General features: G+C 38.3%; 1 long non-coding RNA gene across 1 annotated transcript in view; it reads left to right on the forward strand.

The window, feature by feature from the left end:
• The window catches only part of LOC131835338 (uncharacterized), an 18739-nt gene extending 3872 nt beyond the window's left edge, over positions 1-14867 (forward strand). The window contains exon 3 of the long non-coding RNA XR_009355135.1: positions 14471-14867. This is a non-coding gene — a long non-coding RNA (uncharacterized LOC131835338). The remainder of the gene's footprint in view (positions 1-14470) is intronic.
• Positions 14868-18018: the final 3151 nt, after the last annotated feature.

Here is an 18018-nt window from a genome sequence, read left to right on the forward strand (position 1 = left end):
TGGAATAAAGTAGGATCAGGTAAAACTGGCAGCAAGCACGGCTTGTTTATTTATTCATTTATTTTCCCAGTAGTAGTAGTAGTAGTAGTAGTAGTAGTGGTAGAGTTGAAAATTTTACTTTTAATTATACGTTGCAAGCTCTGATTGCAGGTTGGAAGACTAAAATCGATCATTCCTACATCGATAGTGTTGTCTATTACTGCATTGATTTGTGTTTATTTATGCAGAGACTTTCAGTTATTTACTTACATATTTCAGCATCTGCCTCTTGATTATTATTGCAGGTTGGCTTTAATGAAAGAGCTTGTACAGGAAACACATTTGACAGATCAATTTTAAGTAAACTTGATAGTGAATTATAGCAACCCAAAGAGTTTACAAAATTACTTATCGTACTTGCTTTTTAGCAATTAGAAACCTGTTTCTGATTAGAACCTCATGATACTTGAAAACTTCCATTCTTCTCTTCACATATTATATGGATGTTTCAGTAAAATAGAAAAACAGATGATTTCATTATGTCAGATATGATAGGGTGAAACCAATGAGTGAGCCTTGTCTTTTTCTGTTGGCATAACTAGGTTTTTCTCATAATAAGCTGGCCACTGGGTTTACTAAGGATGTAGATGAAAAATCAAGGGGCAGCGAGATTTGGATATAGAAATGGTATTGTTAACTTTAAGTTATTGGGGCTTTACTTCTTGTTAACTGGATATTTCAGAATTCTTCAGTATATATTAAATGCATTTCTACATTCATCTGTTGTTTTATTTAGTGTATATCTACAATCACACCTTAGGAATATAGGTCTTCTCTTGAACTAACAGCCCACATGTGAATGTTATATATCAAGGCTCATTTGAAGAAATACAACAGCTAAAGACCACGGGGTGTCTCTTTTATAGGTACAGGCAATTGTGAGAGATTGAGATTCATTCCTGTTTGTGCTTATTATCATCACAAAATATTGAAAGATGACTTGGAAATTGGAAAAAAAAAGTGGTCTAATTTATCGAGGGCTATTTACTCCTCGTTTTATAGAATTTTGCTTGCAGTTTTGGAAGAGGAGTCTTTCTTCCCTAGTAATTTGGAAGACATCTACCAAATATGGTTAACAGTCATATTCTTCATCTCTTGCACCACCACTCCCCTCCCCGTTCCTGCCACCCCCTCCATTATTTAAGAGAAATATAGAAAGGAAAAGTAACCGAATTCTTTCTTGAGAAGGAAAGGGCATTGGGAGATGGAAAGGGAATTAATCTCTTCACCCTGGCGAGTGTTCCAGAAACTACTTATCCTCAGCTTCCGCGACGTGAGAGGTGGAGCCTCACAGTCCGGCAGCTGCAGGCAGAAGGTGGGAGAGCCCCGGGGACCTCAAGCTTTGCAGAAGGTTGAAAGGAGTGAAGGGAGAGATTTGAGTTTGTTTATTTGGTTTATTTTATTTTTCTATCCTGTGCCAAGCCCTTGAAGTTAACACAGCGACATAGCCTTTTAAGACTAAGCACTCTTGGCATTCTTTCGAGACTGAGATTCCAGAGCATCGAATGAACAGGACTTATAGCTAAGGCGTGTTCACCCACCCCTCCCTCCGTCTTTTTACGCACGCACCAGCTCGTCCTCACGTGCACGGGGTAGTGGACAGTGTTGACTTGAATTGCTCTCGCTTGCTCCAAGACTTTCCTGTGAATGAACCCGAAAACACTCGACAGGTCGTGAATAATCGTTTTAATGAGTGTGCAAAGCGTGCGACGGAGTGCACCGAGCTGTCGGGTTAAACAAACAACTTGTACCCTGACCAAATCCGATTGTTAAAGTGCAAAGTGATGTCAGTACCATTTCCATTGCCCTTCGGAAAACCACAGATCTGACACGCGGGAGTCCAATTTTCCCCATTAAAGAAAAATAACAATATTTTCCAACCGTGTATGTGATCTTCTTTAATATTAATCTGAGCCAAAGGAAACCTCATTTGAGAGTCAGAAAAGTAGTCCTGTCACTGTTTCAAAAACAAATCAAAAGGGAAAATGAGGAAGAAATTAGAACAAATATAGTCTCATAGAGGATTTCTTTCTGATAGCTCACATGTCATTACTGATCAATACTGTAAAAATCTTACATATATAAAAAATTTTACAGCTCACCACAAGCAAATATCAAGTGTATCTAACCAATTGGAGTTGGTAATTTGCTTCTGTACTAAGACTGAATCTCTATACCTGTAAAAACTTTTTCTACTGAAAATGTAACTAAAATATTTGCTGTTAAATATTAGCCTGTGAGAGAATGAAGGGACAAATAGTCTCCACATTTATGCTCTCAAGGAAAACAATTTGGAGGAAAGTAATGGGAAAGGAACCCTGATGGGCCACCATCTAAAACAATAACAAAAAGCACAAGTGAGCTCTTGATGGATCACACACTTTTCCCTTTCTTTGTACAACTGCACCGGGGAAATATTTTTGTTTCTTCCATCCAGTTAAACGATCTATTTGGAATCAGCCACATGTTCTCCTTTCCTTGTTCATTCTCTTGTCTTCTTTCACAATTCCAAACACCAAAACCTACATGAAGAGTAAGAAAATTAAACCTCGAAAGATGTAAGAGAAATCCCTTTTACGTATGCCTTCTAAAATTTTTGTGGAAAAATGTGTAAAATGCTTCCCCTGCCAGCAACTCATATGCACTTATGAGTCAAACAAAATGTCCAAGATGCTTGGAAACCAGTGTATTAGTTCCAAATAACTAGCTTCTTCAACTCAGTAACAATATGGGAAGATTAAAGTTTATACTTTCATTGGATTAAGAAATATAGGTTATGTATTTTTCTTTATTAAAGACTGAAAATATATCATGTCCTATAGTCTGAGAGGTTATTTGTCCTCTTATAATTGTAACCAGCTTGTAGAAATGAAATGGTAGGGATATGGCACATTTGAATATGGGAGTTCAGCAGCATTTGCTTACTTAACTTCTACTAGCCATATTGTCATCTACATCTTTCTTTCTGACCATCTATTTCACATATGAATATGTTAATATACAACCGATTGCAATTAAATGAAATAATCCACCTAAAACATGACTGAGGTGTTTGATGGAGTAAAGAATTTCTATGGAAGTCATTGTAGTTTTGCCTATTATGGTTGCTAGTTTTTATACATCTGTGTTCATTTAGCACCAATTGGATAAAATGGAAGGTATTGAAATTCAGTTTCCATCATCAAAACTTGGAAAAGACAACCAGTGGTTTAGGACCATGTTTTTGTTGATTTTGACTGTTATCTAGTGAATGTCTGTATCAGAATATCAATTCAGACTATCCTTTATTTTCTAGGAAATTTGACAAAAAATGACTATCAAAATCTAGGGGCTTGCATTTTTTATTGTTTTAAATATTTCTGGGCACACAACAGACTGTGCAGTTATTACCTAAACAGATTTCTTCTCTGTGGGCTGACTGAGTTGAGGAATTTTAGGAGTCACTGAAAGAGCCACATCCATTTCTGTTTTAAATGCACAAACAGCAAAGCTAGAGGGTGCGTCTGTTTTTGTGTATATATATGTAGTTAAAGAACTACACTATCAAAACATTAATTATATTTGAAAGAGAGCAGAGAGCTTGTTGTGGAGAGAATTGCATTATTGAATTTATATTCCATGGAATCTGTCTGTGGAGAGGGCTGAAATTGTATACCTGTCTTATATGATGCACCCTCTCCAGTGAGGTGCATAACTAGAGCAAAGAGAGGCAAACTTGGAGGGGAGTGAGCTTAGATATTTGGATGTCCTAAGCAAGGGAATCCACGTGCAAATGCAAATCACATGAAGAAAAAGCATGGGGTCTTTGTTCTCTGTCAACAAAAGCAAATATAGTATTTTTCCTCTATCAAGCAAATCACAGAATGATCTTAAGTTGAATTTGGAGGAGGGGGAGAGGTTGAGTGACTAAGAATATTTCAATTATCATATTTCTGATCCCCAAGTCCTGTTTATTTCACAGCTGCCAAATTTTGTATCCAAAATTTAGACTCTCTTCCTCTCAAATCCTACATTGGTATGAATCATCCCTGATCATTTTTAGTTTTTTGGCTTAATTACCAGTTTTCAGCTTTAAATTACCAATAAACTAATTAATCTGACTAATCTTTCTAAACTTCTACTGAATAGTATAATAGCTGCAACAACAACAAAAATAAAATAACAAAACTGCAGCAATAATGACAGAAATAAAATGTTAATAATAATGCAAACAATAATAGCAGAAACAATTTTAAAATAATTTCTTTGGTCGACAGGATGAAGATGGAATCCATTTCAGTCTGAAATGTGTTTCATGGCTGTAACGGGCATTCCTCTGAGTTCTTGTTTCACTGGTTAGATGGATGATCCATTCCAGTCCAACTCAAGTGTTCTAAAAAAGACTGCCTTGGTCTAATATGGTAGGTCTTTTTAATAGCACTAAGTACTTTTGTACCCATTCCTCTTCTTTGCTGTAGGCATGTCCCCCTTGGGCACCATTCCCAGGTAAATCAATCTGGGATGGAGACTGAGGTAGATGTATGAAGGGATTCTTGGGTAGAAAAACCTGGTGCTTTCTGGCTGGAGCCCTGCTGATGAATGGACAAATTGTTATATTTGGGAATCGTGTTCACAAAGTTGAGGAGTTTCAGAAGGACAAAGTAACTGAGGTTCCTTTGAGTCTAAAGAGAACACTGGCCCTGAGGAACTCAGCCCTAAGGGCAAGACACAAAAATCAGGAATTAGGTCTCCCTGATCATCAACTCTTTTGATTACTTTCGGGATGAAGGGACAGAAAGGGGACAATAAAATGAGGGGAGTAGAAGTGAAAGGAAGAACCCAGGTTGAAGATGTTAATAACTAGTGGTGATCCAGCTAGTAAAGCTAAGCTTATCTCCTTAGGGGGAGGTAGAAGTGCTTTTGTCAATTGTAAACCTGCCAAGGTTTACTGTTCTACGTGCAAGAACAGCCACCAGTTCCTGAGTCTATGATCTGAAGAATCTGCTAGTAAGTTTGTACCTGCAGGGATCTAATTCCTCTCAGCCGGAATGTTCTCTCCATCTCCCAAGCCCTTGCCCGCTCCCCCCCCCCACCACCACCACCAAGAAAAAGGAAATGAAAGAAAATAAAAATCAGGTGGGGAGGGAATGAGACTCAATGCTTGTCTGGCAGATGTTGGGGTTAAAGCAGGTTGTCTGATAATTGCCTTCATTTATGGAGGGGAAAGAAAGCTGGTTAGGAGATGAAGGGGAGCTACAGGAGAGGAGAGCAGGACTGAGACAGAAATTCCTCAGCAGCCCAGCAGCAGCGAAGACCAAATGGAAACAGACCTTAGTTACAGAAGAATGGACTGGGAGGAAGCAAGGAAGGGTGACTTAAAGTTTTAGGCTTTGTTGTATTTTCTTGCAAATCAATGTAGCCCTGAACATTTACGAGAAAATAAGATCTGTGTACCTTCTTCAAAAACAAATTACAAAAGGCATAACTGTCAATAGCCAGTTTTGTTCTCTAGAAAACTTTTTTCTTTAGATACTGTCTTCAACTTCACATATGCACACAGTCCATAACTAAACCCAACAGTAGTTGAAGGAAGCAAGGGTGGGGAAGAAAGGGCCGGCCTCCCTGCTGGTAGTACCAGGCATCTATCTCTGCACCTTTCACAGCAGGGAGGCTGAACAATCTTTTTTCGTTTCAGTCTAGTTTTTTTTTTTTTTTTTTAAGTACAAAAATATTCCTGTTCATGAGAATATTATTTCACTAAGAGCGACCAAGACTGAGGAGCTTTCATTTCTAGAGATAAATTCACTGAGGTGATGCTCACTCTGCAATGGTAGTAAGGCGACTTTGGCTAAAACTGTGTATCGCTTTGCTCTTCAATGGCTTCCCAGGCTTTCTCCGTGTACTAACAATAACTAAGAACTACTAAGTTCACTTAAGCTCTTCTGGAACTACAGCTCTGCAACTGGAAATCAGACTGGAGCTTTCCATATAAAATCCAGTTCTAATTAAAATAACATTTTAAGGAAAATATTGTTATTGCAATTTTTATTGGAAAATTTCCTTTGATTCAGAGATAAGTGCCATTCATTTCAATAAGAAAATTAAAAGAAATCAATATTTCCAGTAAAAGGGCCCTCAACTCTGTTACACACACCCCCAGAGTATGGCTTTTAAGAATTTATTTTCAAACACTTTGATTTTAATTGTATATAACTGAGAACCTCTGAGTCCTTGGAGACATGCCTAACTAAAAGACATTAAATTAATACTTTTATAATGGGAATATTTGATAGAAAGTAAAGATACACCAAAAACAGTTATTTCACAAAGTAGTAAAAGTCATGCAGACATTTGCGTGCACTCAGTTTATGCCTTTATTTAACAAAATATTCTATATCCCAATATCTTGAAAAATCTTTAATGTACATAAACCAGATATTTAAATGCTTATGCATTTATACACACATATATACACATTATATATGCCATGTTACATATAGTTCAAATGTGTATATTCATTCTTTATAGAAACTAAGATCTAAACAAATATTATCATTTGTAACTTTTTAACTACCAGTAATTGGGGTTTATGATCTGTAAACAATGAGAGAAAGGCAGAACTACTACATTCTGCTTAGACAGTATTAAGAAGCAAATATAGGTTTCTTTCTGTCTTGGGGTGTTGCAAGAATAAGGAATTTAGGGATGAATGGAATTGCGACCTATATATGTTTTCAATAAACCAAGATGCAGTAATTTCATTCTTTAAACATTAACATCCTACTATTAAAGAAAAGACATATCTACAGTTTCAAAGATAGAAGAAGTAACCCCAAGACAAGCGATGATATTTGGAAAGGAATGGTTTCAAATGATGCTAACATTTTTTTCCAACAAAGAACTTTTCAAGGCAGATAAAGCCAGATCCGTTGCACAAGTGGCAAAGCAAACATTTTTAGTAATGGGCTGAGTGTGTGTGTGTGGGGGGGTATTTAATGGACTGACACACTTTGAATATTTATGAAGAGTAATATTTCTTTGAAGAAGGTCATGATTGTCCATCATGTTCCTTAAAAACTGGTAATAGGTGGCGAAGGAAGTTTGGGGGAGGAAAAGTTCAAGCATTCTAACTATTGCTATTGGTGAAAGAATATGACCTGTGTAGAACAGGAAAGGATTCTATGCACGAGAGAAGTTGCAAAAGTCTTTGGTCCTATCATGTTTAGTCTCTTCTAGATACACATTTCAAAAACATATCCTCTCCACTAGGCTCTCATCTGCAGTTATGGCTCGCAGACAGCAGCCAGTTTGTATTAAAGTGTAGTCCGTCCGATGCATCAGTGCAGTTTTGAAAACAGTGGATGGGAAAAATAAAGGTACAGTTTTATCAATGAAATTCTCATTGGCAGTTGAAGAACAGGAAAGAGGGAGGCTTCAAAACAGGGTGGTGGGAGGAGAGTAATATTCTTTAGGTGAGTTTTGGGAAGATGCTAAGTAAAATGCTGTTCAGAAATTGGGATTAATCGAGCAGTTTAAATACAAATCTGCCGGAAATCATGCTCTGTGCGAATGAAAATGAAGGAATTTATGCATATTCTAATTTTCCCTCTTTGGCTGCTATTTTGGAGGAAGAGACTTCTTTTGCTGATGGTGGGACTTTTTTGTTCCGCACAGGAAATGTGTAAATGAACACAAATGTTATTTTTTTTTTCCTCCTTTCCATTTCTCTCCTCCCCTCCTCCTCCCTCTTTCAACAATTATAACTTGTTAGGGACCTCAGTTCCGCGGCCACAGATCCCAGGGTGTCCTCCCCATTTCCAGGATGCCTGAGGGCAGGCAGTGCAGGGAAGGGGAGTCGGGGTTCCTCTGGGTCCTTAGACCTTTGGAAATTAACCTATAGCTCCCATTTCATTTTCGGACATTCCAAGACAGTAGAGAGTGAGAAGGCATACGTCTAATGTGATGAAAATTCATCTCAAACGCTGTTTCCTCTCACGACTGAATTCTCAGTGAAACTGGACTGAGGAGAACTTAAAAGTGATCTCATCAACCAAGTTGTGAAGATCTATTGACCTTCGGCGCGGAGTCGAGCTATTTTCTCCCTCATGCCCTTGGGAACAAACCGTACTGGTGCATTTTAATAAATATTAAGACCAGCAAGAGACTCTCTTGGTTAGCCTATGCTGATGTAAGTCGCCTAATGCTGAGGGGAAGTGAAGTGGAACGCTGTGGTCGTTCTGCGTTTGGGGGCGTATCTAAGGGACTCCTGAGGCGGTTCATCGAGGTGCGTGGGGTGAAGGTAGAGGCGGGGGCGATTCCGTCCACGGGGAAAGAAAGAGGCAGCGGGAGCCGGAGAGCCTGAGGGAGAGGAAAAGAGGCGCTCTCTTTCCTCCGGGTCACGCATTGTCAGTCCACGCTGAGAGCTCCAGAATTAATTCCGGAACGGGGAAGACAAACTGACACTCCGGGTTTCTAGCTCCTTGACTACCCTCTGGATAAAAGTCTCGAGCCAACGCTATTCTTAGCTATTTAATTTGAAAAGAGCCCCGTGGTGCACTCCCCACTCCCCCCGCCCCCGGCTCCCTCAGCCGCCCACGCAGCGCCGCCCCAGCCCGAGCGTCCGCAGAGGCCGGAGCGCGCGCCTCAGCCCGCTTCACCAGCAGCCCCGCGAACCCGGCCGAAGCCTCCGCGAAGGAGGGCGGCGAGAACGAAGCCCCACCTCCCCCCAGCCCCCCGCCATCCCCGCCCCATCCCTAGCTCGAGCCCCTTCCTCGCACACACGTTCAGTGCCCCCGTGGGAGCGTCGGGGCCCCGGCGTGCCTGCTTTCTAACATCCCCTACGCCGGGACCCCGTCCCGCCTCCCACTTCAGTCTTCCTCTCTCAGGAAGGGGGCGCCGCGCGGCAGGCTCCGGGCAGGTCCGCACGCCGCTCGTGTGACTCGAGGACGAACGCCCGTTCCCCTCCCCGTAGGGGTGAGGGGGGCGCAGAGTCGCCGAACAAAAAGCTGCGAGAGGCGCGCGGCCCCTTCCCCGCACAACTCACGTCAAGCTTACAGCCACATTTAGGAACCTCTTCCAAAGAGCTCGAAAATCCCCATTTTGCGGAAAGCCTGTTAAGGACGTGATGGGACCGCGTGGTCCGAGAAACCTCTGAGAGGCTTCAAACGACCTCGGTTCTAGAGTCAAACCCTGCTCAGGGCAATTTCTCCCGCGCACTCCAGATCCTGCACTTCCGGTCCCCCTGTGGGGTCCCGACCGTCCCCTACGCCCGCACTTCCGCAGAATCACGTGGCTCAGGGATGTGTGGAGAGCCGTTTCCAAGACCTTTCTGGAGCTGCTGGGGCCTTCACCTGTTCCCGTCATTTCTCTTTATTCTGAATTTCCTTTAATTTCGTTGCTTCCCTCTGTGGGAAATGGAGTGGAGGAGGGCCAGTGGTTGAGAGAAAATGCCCACACTGAAGATAATCGTGTTTTGTTGTTGTTGTTTGTTTGTTGGTGGTGTTTTGTTTTGTTTGGCTTTTTAGATCACGTGCCCCTTTCTGAATTTCCTGGATGAATTCACATCAGCAACTAAGACTCAGGCATCTTTGTTTTCCCTCAGGGCCTACATCAGTGTCTGCACTTAGTAGGCATGCAATGAATGTTGAAAGAAGTACGAATAAATATGCTGCCTCTTTGGGCACAGGTGGTTAGGGTTAGTGAAGAGCCTCGGAAATCAACTGACCTTTGACTTGTGTTTTGTTGAAGTCAGCTGAGAGGTTGATAGGTAAATGATTTTTACAGGCATTTTGATTTTCTTTTGAAGGGTCTTCCCCAAAGTAGTAAAAGGAAATCTTCCCGAGTTGTTGAAAATGTTTTCCTGGACTTACTCGTGTGAATGAAGTAAAAAGCTGTGATTTTTAGAATTTGGGGGTTTATCAGCCCTTCTGTGGCTTTTCCATTTTGCTTTCTTTTTAAAGTTTTACTTACTATGACGAGAGGTCAAGGTCTGTGAAGGTAATCTCTTGTACCCAATTTGAGGCAGTAACTAATTTCTCTTTTGCTTTCCTGCTATGTCATAATTTAACCCTTGAAAACCTTAATTCACTTCTGCGTTGTGTCTTCTGCATCCTTCAGCTATTCTTGTTCAGAAAAACACTTTTTTTTTTTTTAAAGGCCATAACAACTTTAGAAACAGGAGATAAATTTTGTAGTTGTGAAGTTGTATGGCTGAATTCAATCAGCATATATTAAATGAATGTTTTACTAATCTATGGTTGTGTAACCATAGATTAGTCCCTAGAGTATTTAATGTGCCATTTTCATTGACTATAAAATAGTGAAAATATATAACCAACAAGTTAATAACCAGGAATGGAATTTGAAAGGTTATAATTGCTAATCAAATTTAAAACATTTATTAGCATCATTATTAAGAGGGATACAAATAAGACCTGTTCTTATCCTCTGGGGACTTACAGTCTAGTTGAGCATAAATAATGTAAACATAAATTGATAGAAATAGCTACTAAGTAATATTCAGTGTGGCATATTGAAAACATTCAGTAAACAGTTGACTCACATATTAACTTGCAGTCATGCCATTCTTCTAACAGAAATATGATATTGATAAGAAATAAAGGAAGGATTAATTAGGAAAACTTTCATGGAGAAAATGAGTTTGTCCTTTATGTGTCACATAGGAAGATGATCATATGCAAGATGTTTGTGTTTGAGGGGGTAAAGGTGATATAAGTAGAAAATGAGAAAGATGTTTGGTGAGATGGAGTTTGGCGGTAATTTGTAAGACCACGTAAGAGGAGTTTGTATTTGATAACAGAAGTGATAGAGACCTATTGTGGTGCTATGGGCAGAGGATGGCTTTATTAAAACTCAGATTTATATTTAGATGATTCTAGTCAGCACTTGAGTATAGTGAACACTGAGGTAAAAAGAGTAGGAGAAAAGCCTTTGGTGCAGTTCTGGAATGGGATACTACAACAGAGACAGAACTATGACAACGCCCTTTCTCACCAAGTTTTTAAACAGTGGGAATTACATTGAAATGATAAGATCAATAACGAGCTTTGAATGGAGCAAGAGCCACAGCACCCCTGAAATCAGTACTACTCCTTTATTCTTCATTGTTGGTGGTGCTAGGATATATTAGGTGTTGACTGATGGAAACAGTGTCATGATATCTTCTTTTCCAATTAAGCTCAAGATACCTTTCTTACAGCATCTTTACTCATTATTCATCTGTAGTAGTTCTTAACTGTCTCAACTGGGTGTGATTTCTGACACCCTACAACCTTCCCTGTCCCCACCTCAGGCACATTTGGCAATGTTGGGAGACATAGTTTTAACAATGAGGAGGCCACTACTGGCATCTAGCAAGTAGAAGCCCAGGATAATTATTGCGAAAGTCTTACAATGCATGGGAGAACCCCCCAGGGCAACAAAGTATCTAGTCCAAAAAGTCAATAGGGCTGAGGCTGAGAAACCTTCAGTTATGGGAATGAAGTGAGCTCTCAGAGCTGCACAATGAGTCCCAGAACCTAACTTCTATTATATAACAACTTCAATTGACAAAATGTTTTATTTGTTTAGTGAGTCTGATGTACCTCTGAAGACGGCAGTGCCTCTGTCTAGCTCTGAGGCCTCAGAAACAGGAAAATCAGAGGGGTACCTGCTTGGATTTTCTACTTTTTATAAAATGGAGTTAGAAATCTCTCTTAAGGATTTGTCATCTAAATGTTATTTATTAAATTGATAAAATGTGCCTTTGGAGTTGCTTAGCAACTTATGGAAAGCTTGCTTTTTAGAAGTTCATTTGTTTGTTTAAAACTAGGGTAGGTTGCATATTATTAGCTACATTACATAAATCAACAAAGAAATGTACACTGAAAATGGAATAAGATGTTTCAACACATTTTCTGCTCTCGGTGTCTGGCAATTAAAACACTCTAATTGTCTGGTAGAATTGCATGAAGTATTTGACAAACATTATTTATGTATGAAACTTCAACATAATATTGAGTATGTAAGAGAACCAAAGGGGAAAAATTAAGCAGGTTTGTCATAAAGTATGTGTTTATCTTAACCTTTCTTCTTCAAAAATCTTATCTACTAAGTACTTTTATCAGACACTAATTATACTCTTTCAGAAAAGAATTTCTCCCAACACCCTTCAGTGCCTGCACCCTTTAATCATATCTCATTACATCTACCTAATCCATATCTTTTTCACATTGCCAGGGCTCATTAACAGTTTTAAAAGCCAATCTTGGACATTATTATTCCTTGTAATCGAGATGAAAATAATGCCAATAATATTTTATTTCTAAAATGTAATGGATCATTTAAAATTTGTTCTGAAGCCATTTCTACTTTAAATATTAATGAGAAATTAACTTTCAAACATGCATTAAGCTAGCAGGAATGGTGAGATGTGTCTGAAAACCCTGAAGCACCTTTTTGAAGGAGAAGTTATTTTTATAAGCTGTTTTAACAGTGGATCATCAGTCACTTTGAAGGGAAGTGATCCTTGATTAACAGTTGGCTGATACTGTGCTTCCACAGATGTGTAGCAGCAATACAGGTGCTACCTATGAAACAGGACAGGTAATTCTCAAGACCTGAGCATCTTCTCTTTATTTATTTATTTATTTATTTTTTAAGATTTTACTTATTTACTTGAGAGAGAAAGAGAGAGAAAGCAGGAGGGGGAGATGGTCAGAGGGAGAAGCAGGCTTCCCGCTGAGCAAGGAGCCTTGGAGTGGGACTCAATCCTGGGACTTTGGAATCATGACCCCAACCAGAGGCAGTGGTTTAACAAACTGGAGCCACCGAGGCACTGATAAGCATCTTCTTTTTCTGATTGAAAAGGTAAAAAAGTTTGAATGGGCCTTCATTTTTGTGTATTGCCTCAATTGTTGTAGAGGAGACAAACGAAATGTCTCAAATAATGAACTATACATTGACATCATGTTTCCCATATATTTAAAGAAAAGATTGTAAGTATGGCTAGTCCTTTATTCTTTTTGTTATCCCATTTTTAGAAAAGGAAACCTGGATCAAATTTGCAGTTACATGGCTAAAGTAGAGCCTCTTGATAATGACTTTCTAGGACTTGACAGCCAAATCCTGCCTCGTGGGATATAGCTACATAAGACTAATACATTATTCTCAAAAATGGAAACTTCCTCCACCATTATAATTGAGTTTGAGATTCTTTCTTGAAAATTATCATTAGTAGTCTTACTAAAAGGGTGGCTGAGCCTGGGTGGCTCAGTCAGTTGTGCATCTACCATCAGCTCAGGTCATGATCCCAGGGTCCTGGGATCAAGCCCCTATTGGGCTCCCCCCTTCAGTGAGGAGCCTGCTTCTTTCTCTCCCTATCCCTCTCCCTCTGCCTGTTGCTCCACCTGCTAGTGCTCTCTCTCTGTCAAATAAATAGATTAAATCTTTTTTTTTTTTAAAGAGTCTTAGGAAAAGCTTAATGGTCCATTATTCATTTATTGTGCATATATATTAATCTATAATGTTTGGAAAAAGAAACACAAACCCAAAGTCATTATTCCAAAAAAGCCCAGGTTTTGAACAAGTACCTCAAGCTGCTTTCTAGTAGCAAAGGAGATGTAATAAAACTTTCATTTAGCTTTGATTTTTTTTTCTTTTATTAGTTCTGCCAGACAGTAATTAGCTCTTATTTTGGAGTATTTTATTTGACATTTTTAGAGTTTTTTCTTTGGAATATATATATATATATATATATATATATATATATATATACACATATATATACACACACATACATACATACACACACATATATACATATTTTTTTTGTCTTTTGGAGTTTTATGTTTCTTTTGATTTCTCTCCACTACTATGGTACAGTTTGTTGTTGACTATAGTAAACTATTAAGAAGAACCAAGTGAAACCATATAATAGTTGGTGAGTTTGGTGTGCTGTGTCTTATCTCTCACAGTTGTTAAAGTAAGATAATTAGAATTTTAGGATCCCTCATATTAAAAAATACTCGACCTTTTTTCTTTGAAATTCTTTAAAAATTTTTATTCATAATTTTTGGAAGGGTAACTTTGTGTATGCTCAATTATACACAATTTTTCATGTATTTTCTTTTTGTTTTACTGAAATAGTTTGTGTATTGAGATCTTACCGAACCTTTACGGTGACACCATAGACCATAGACGATGCTTACTTAAATGGCATTTCCCTCCTTTTATTATCAATTAGTTCTACTAATGAAAATAAAATTTGGTGAATGTAACAACATGCTATAACACTACAAGAATTTTAAAAATTACAAATATGGTATTAATATGGTTTAAAATTACTTTTGCTTTTGTAGCCTAATTTTTATCTTTGTTTATCTCTTCTTATTAGAAGTTTTGCCTTTTCTCTATTGATCATTTATTTTTTTTATTCTTTTCATGTTATTTTCAGAGGTTTCTCATTGGCCAGTACTATGAAGGTTGATGGCATGATCATTCATTCACTTCACATCAAAGGATATCTACTCATCAGTGTGCTGTTGTCAGTCAGAGGTTTCCAAATATGTGTTCTCCAACTCAAGGAAAAGTAGCTGGATCCAGGCAGAAACGTGTCTAGGAACTCCCTAACTATGCATGCTGTGTCTCCAGAAAAAGCTGCTTCAGCATTCCTCCTGGTTTTTGTTTTTGTAATACTTTTCTCGACAGCATTCTCCAGACTCTAAACTACTAGAATAGCTCCTAAGTTCATCCAGATCTTTCCCATGTCTGAATTCTTGGTCCTCTTCCCACCCCCTGGCTCACAGATAAAAAAGAAACAACAATAAAGGAATAAAAATTGTTTGTTTCTGTCTGACTGAATCATTCCAGGCTTGTAGCACCCTGGTGGTTTAATTAACCTTGTTATTGCATTTACTATCTCCCACATATTGTTTGTGGGAAAGTGCTCTTCTTGGCATTCTCTTAGTTAGAAAAAGGAACACCAGGACTGTGACACTGAACTTTGCTCTTGAAGTGCATGGCATGGTGGCAGCTTTAATAAAGCTTAAACAAGCTTAGTTTTTCATTGATGGGGTGCAACTGGCAAAGCACCATCTTTCCCTGACACTGTATGACAGCTTTGATGAATTCTAGGCCATTCTTCCTTCCAGAGCAACAGTTCTAGCCTAGCATGGGGTTTGGAACCATTATAAAGAGAAAGATGGTGGCTCTTGTAAGAGGAGTTTGGAAAGTTTTACCCCAGCAATCAAGATGTATGTTAAAATGATTAACTGAATCCTGTGGATACACTGCTTCGACACTATGTAAAAGAAAAAGAGAACATCTGTTATTATTTATCCTCACTAGTTGTTCATAAATAGGATTTTTCAGTGAGCACTATCTTATCCTGGAATTAATTCTTTCAATTCTTGTCATTTTTTCTTATTCTTATAGACTATTATGAGAGAGATATTGGCAAAAGATTTGAAATAAAGGACACAAGATTCGGTTGCCTTTGGATTGTTGAATTTCAAGAGCAGCACAAAACAGATCAGTAAAAGGATGTGCAAAGTTCTCTTAAAAGAACAGATATATTCCTGTCCGGCAGGGTTTGACATAAACTAGTTGAAGGTTTTGACATATCCACAGAAGGAATTTTAGTCATGGAAGCAGATAACAGGAAAGTCAGAAGCAATATGGGCTAAAGCCTATCCAAGTATGGTTCAGAGATGAGGGAGTGAAACTTCATTCCATTGAACCTCAGTACCAAAGACAAGGCTGTTCATATGGTGAATGAGTATCAGGCTATTTATACTTGAAGCTATTAAACATTCTATTTACAAAAATATCTTCATTCTGAATCCATGTTTTTCAAGTAATATTCTATTATTTGGCTTCCAAAGTATCTCTGCTCCAAGAATATATATACTAATCACATAGATTTCATATATATCATTTATCATATGTGTGTGTGTGTGTGTGTGTGTGTGTGTGTGTGTTTAAGTAGGCTCCATGTCCAGTGTGGAGCCCAACACAGGGCTTGAACTCAGGACCCTGAGATAAGACCTGAGCTGAGCTCAAGAGTCAGATTCTTAACTGACTAAGCCACCCAGGTGCCCCTTATGTATATCATTTATAAGAGTAGTTATCTTGGGGTGCTTGGGTGGCTCAGTGGGTTAAAGCCTCTGCCTTCAGCTCAGGTCATGATTCCACGGTCCTGGGATCGAGGCCCATATCAGGCTCGTTGCTCAGCAGGGAGCCTGCTTCCTCCTCTCTCTCTGCCTGCCTCTCTGCCTACTTGTGATCTCTCTCTGTCAAATAAATAAATAAAATCTTAAAAAAAAGAATAGTTATCTTTAGGTGAGTAATTAACTATATTCCTTCAGTGAAGTTTTTTTTCATTTAAATTATTCATCATAAATTAATAATTTGATTTATGGGTCAAAACATTAGTGATTACTGTGTATCTGCCCTTAATAGATGGATGGATTTTTGGCATGTTGATAAAATCAGGGTGTAAGTTTTTCACTATGAGGGGTAGATCCAGGATTATAATATATTTGCTAAGATCACCTTTTCCTTTTGGCCTTTTTTGTGATGTACAACATGAACATACAACAAATGGATTGTTTGTGGGTGGGAAAGCAGTTGAAGTAAATTATTATTGCTCAAGCAGTACTTGTTTGAAATAAAATATTACACTTAATGCATTGTTGTATAATAATAGGGTGGCTACAGAATCAAAAAGACCTTCTGAATTCTGGATTCACCACTTACTAGCTGTGAGATCACCTTAACTTTCATGGACATCAGTTTCCTCTCTAAAATGAGTATATTGTTAAAACTCTCTCATAGGGTAGCTTTGAAATTAAATGAGATAATTCATAAAAAGTGCTAAGTGAGGTGCTCAGAGTATGGCAAGAAATGAGTGGTAGCTAATGTTTTGAGCATCTATCACTAATATTTATAATATTATCATAATAATATGATGTAAATTAAGCATATGACTGGGGAAGCAAGAGTTTGACAGAACCAATTGCAGAATACTTGTGATCATATACAATTGAGCCTTGAACAATGCAGGGGTCAGGGGCATCAACACCAGTGCAGTCGAATATCTGTGTCTAACTTTTGACTCCTCCAAAATTTGACCAAACACCCTACTGTTTGTTGACTGGGTGGATGCCTTACTGATAAATAAACAGTCAATTAATACATGTTTTGTATGTTACATGTATTATATATATTCTATTCTTGTAATAAAATAAGCTAGAGAAAATAAAATGTTATTAAGAAAATCATAAGGAAAATACATTTATAGCACTGTACTGTATTTATAAAAAAAAAAAGTCCACATATAAGTGAACCTGTGTAGTTCAAATCTGTATTGTTCAAGGATGAACTTGTATTTGTACTTGTATTCAAATCTGTATTGTTCAAGTAGTTCCTAAAAACTATTCCTAATCTAATATTTAGATCAGTACAATTACCATCTCTGCCCTCCGCCACAGTACAAAATTTTATTTTTAATCCCCACTAATTCTTATTATTCATACTATTTGAGAAACAGATACAATAATGAATGAATAATCTTCTAGATGTTCTCAAGTTTCAGTGGCCTAATACTATAAAGATTTATTACTCCTTTATGTCACATTCCAGTGTGGGTCAGATAGATAGTGGGGGTGGGTCTTTATTCCATTATGTCACTCAGAGCCCACTCTGCCATCTTCTAGAGCCCTGGAGTCCTCCATTAGATACTCTGTACTAGATAGGGAGAGAAGAAAGCTTGTTGAGGATTCTGAAAGATAATATCTTATCCACTGGCCCAAAGTCAGTCACATGGCCCAAGCTAATCACATAGGAGGTTTGGGAATGTAATTTAATTATGTGTTAAGGAAGGAAAATAAATGGGTTTGCTGAACATATAGCATTATCTCTGCTTTACCAACCATTCAAACACTTCCATCAACAAAACTAAGTTTTATGATTCTTCTCTAAGTTTTCATTAATTAACAATGG

This window comes from Mustela lutreola, chromosome 7, assembly GCF_030435805.1.
Source record: "Mustela lutreola isolate mMusLut2 chromosome 7, mMusLut2.pri, whole genome shotgun sequence".
Classification (NCBI taxonomy): Eukaryota; Metazoa; Chordata; class Mammalia; order Carnivora; family Mustelidae; genus Mustela; species Mustela lutreola.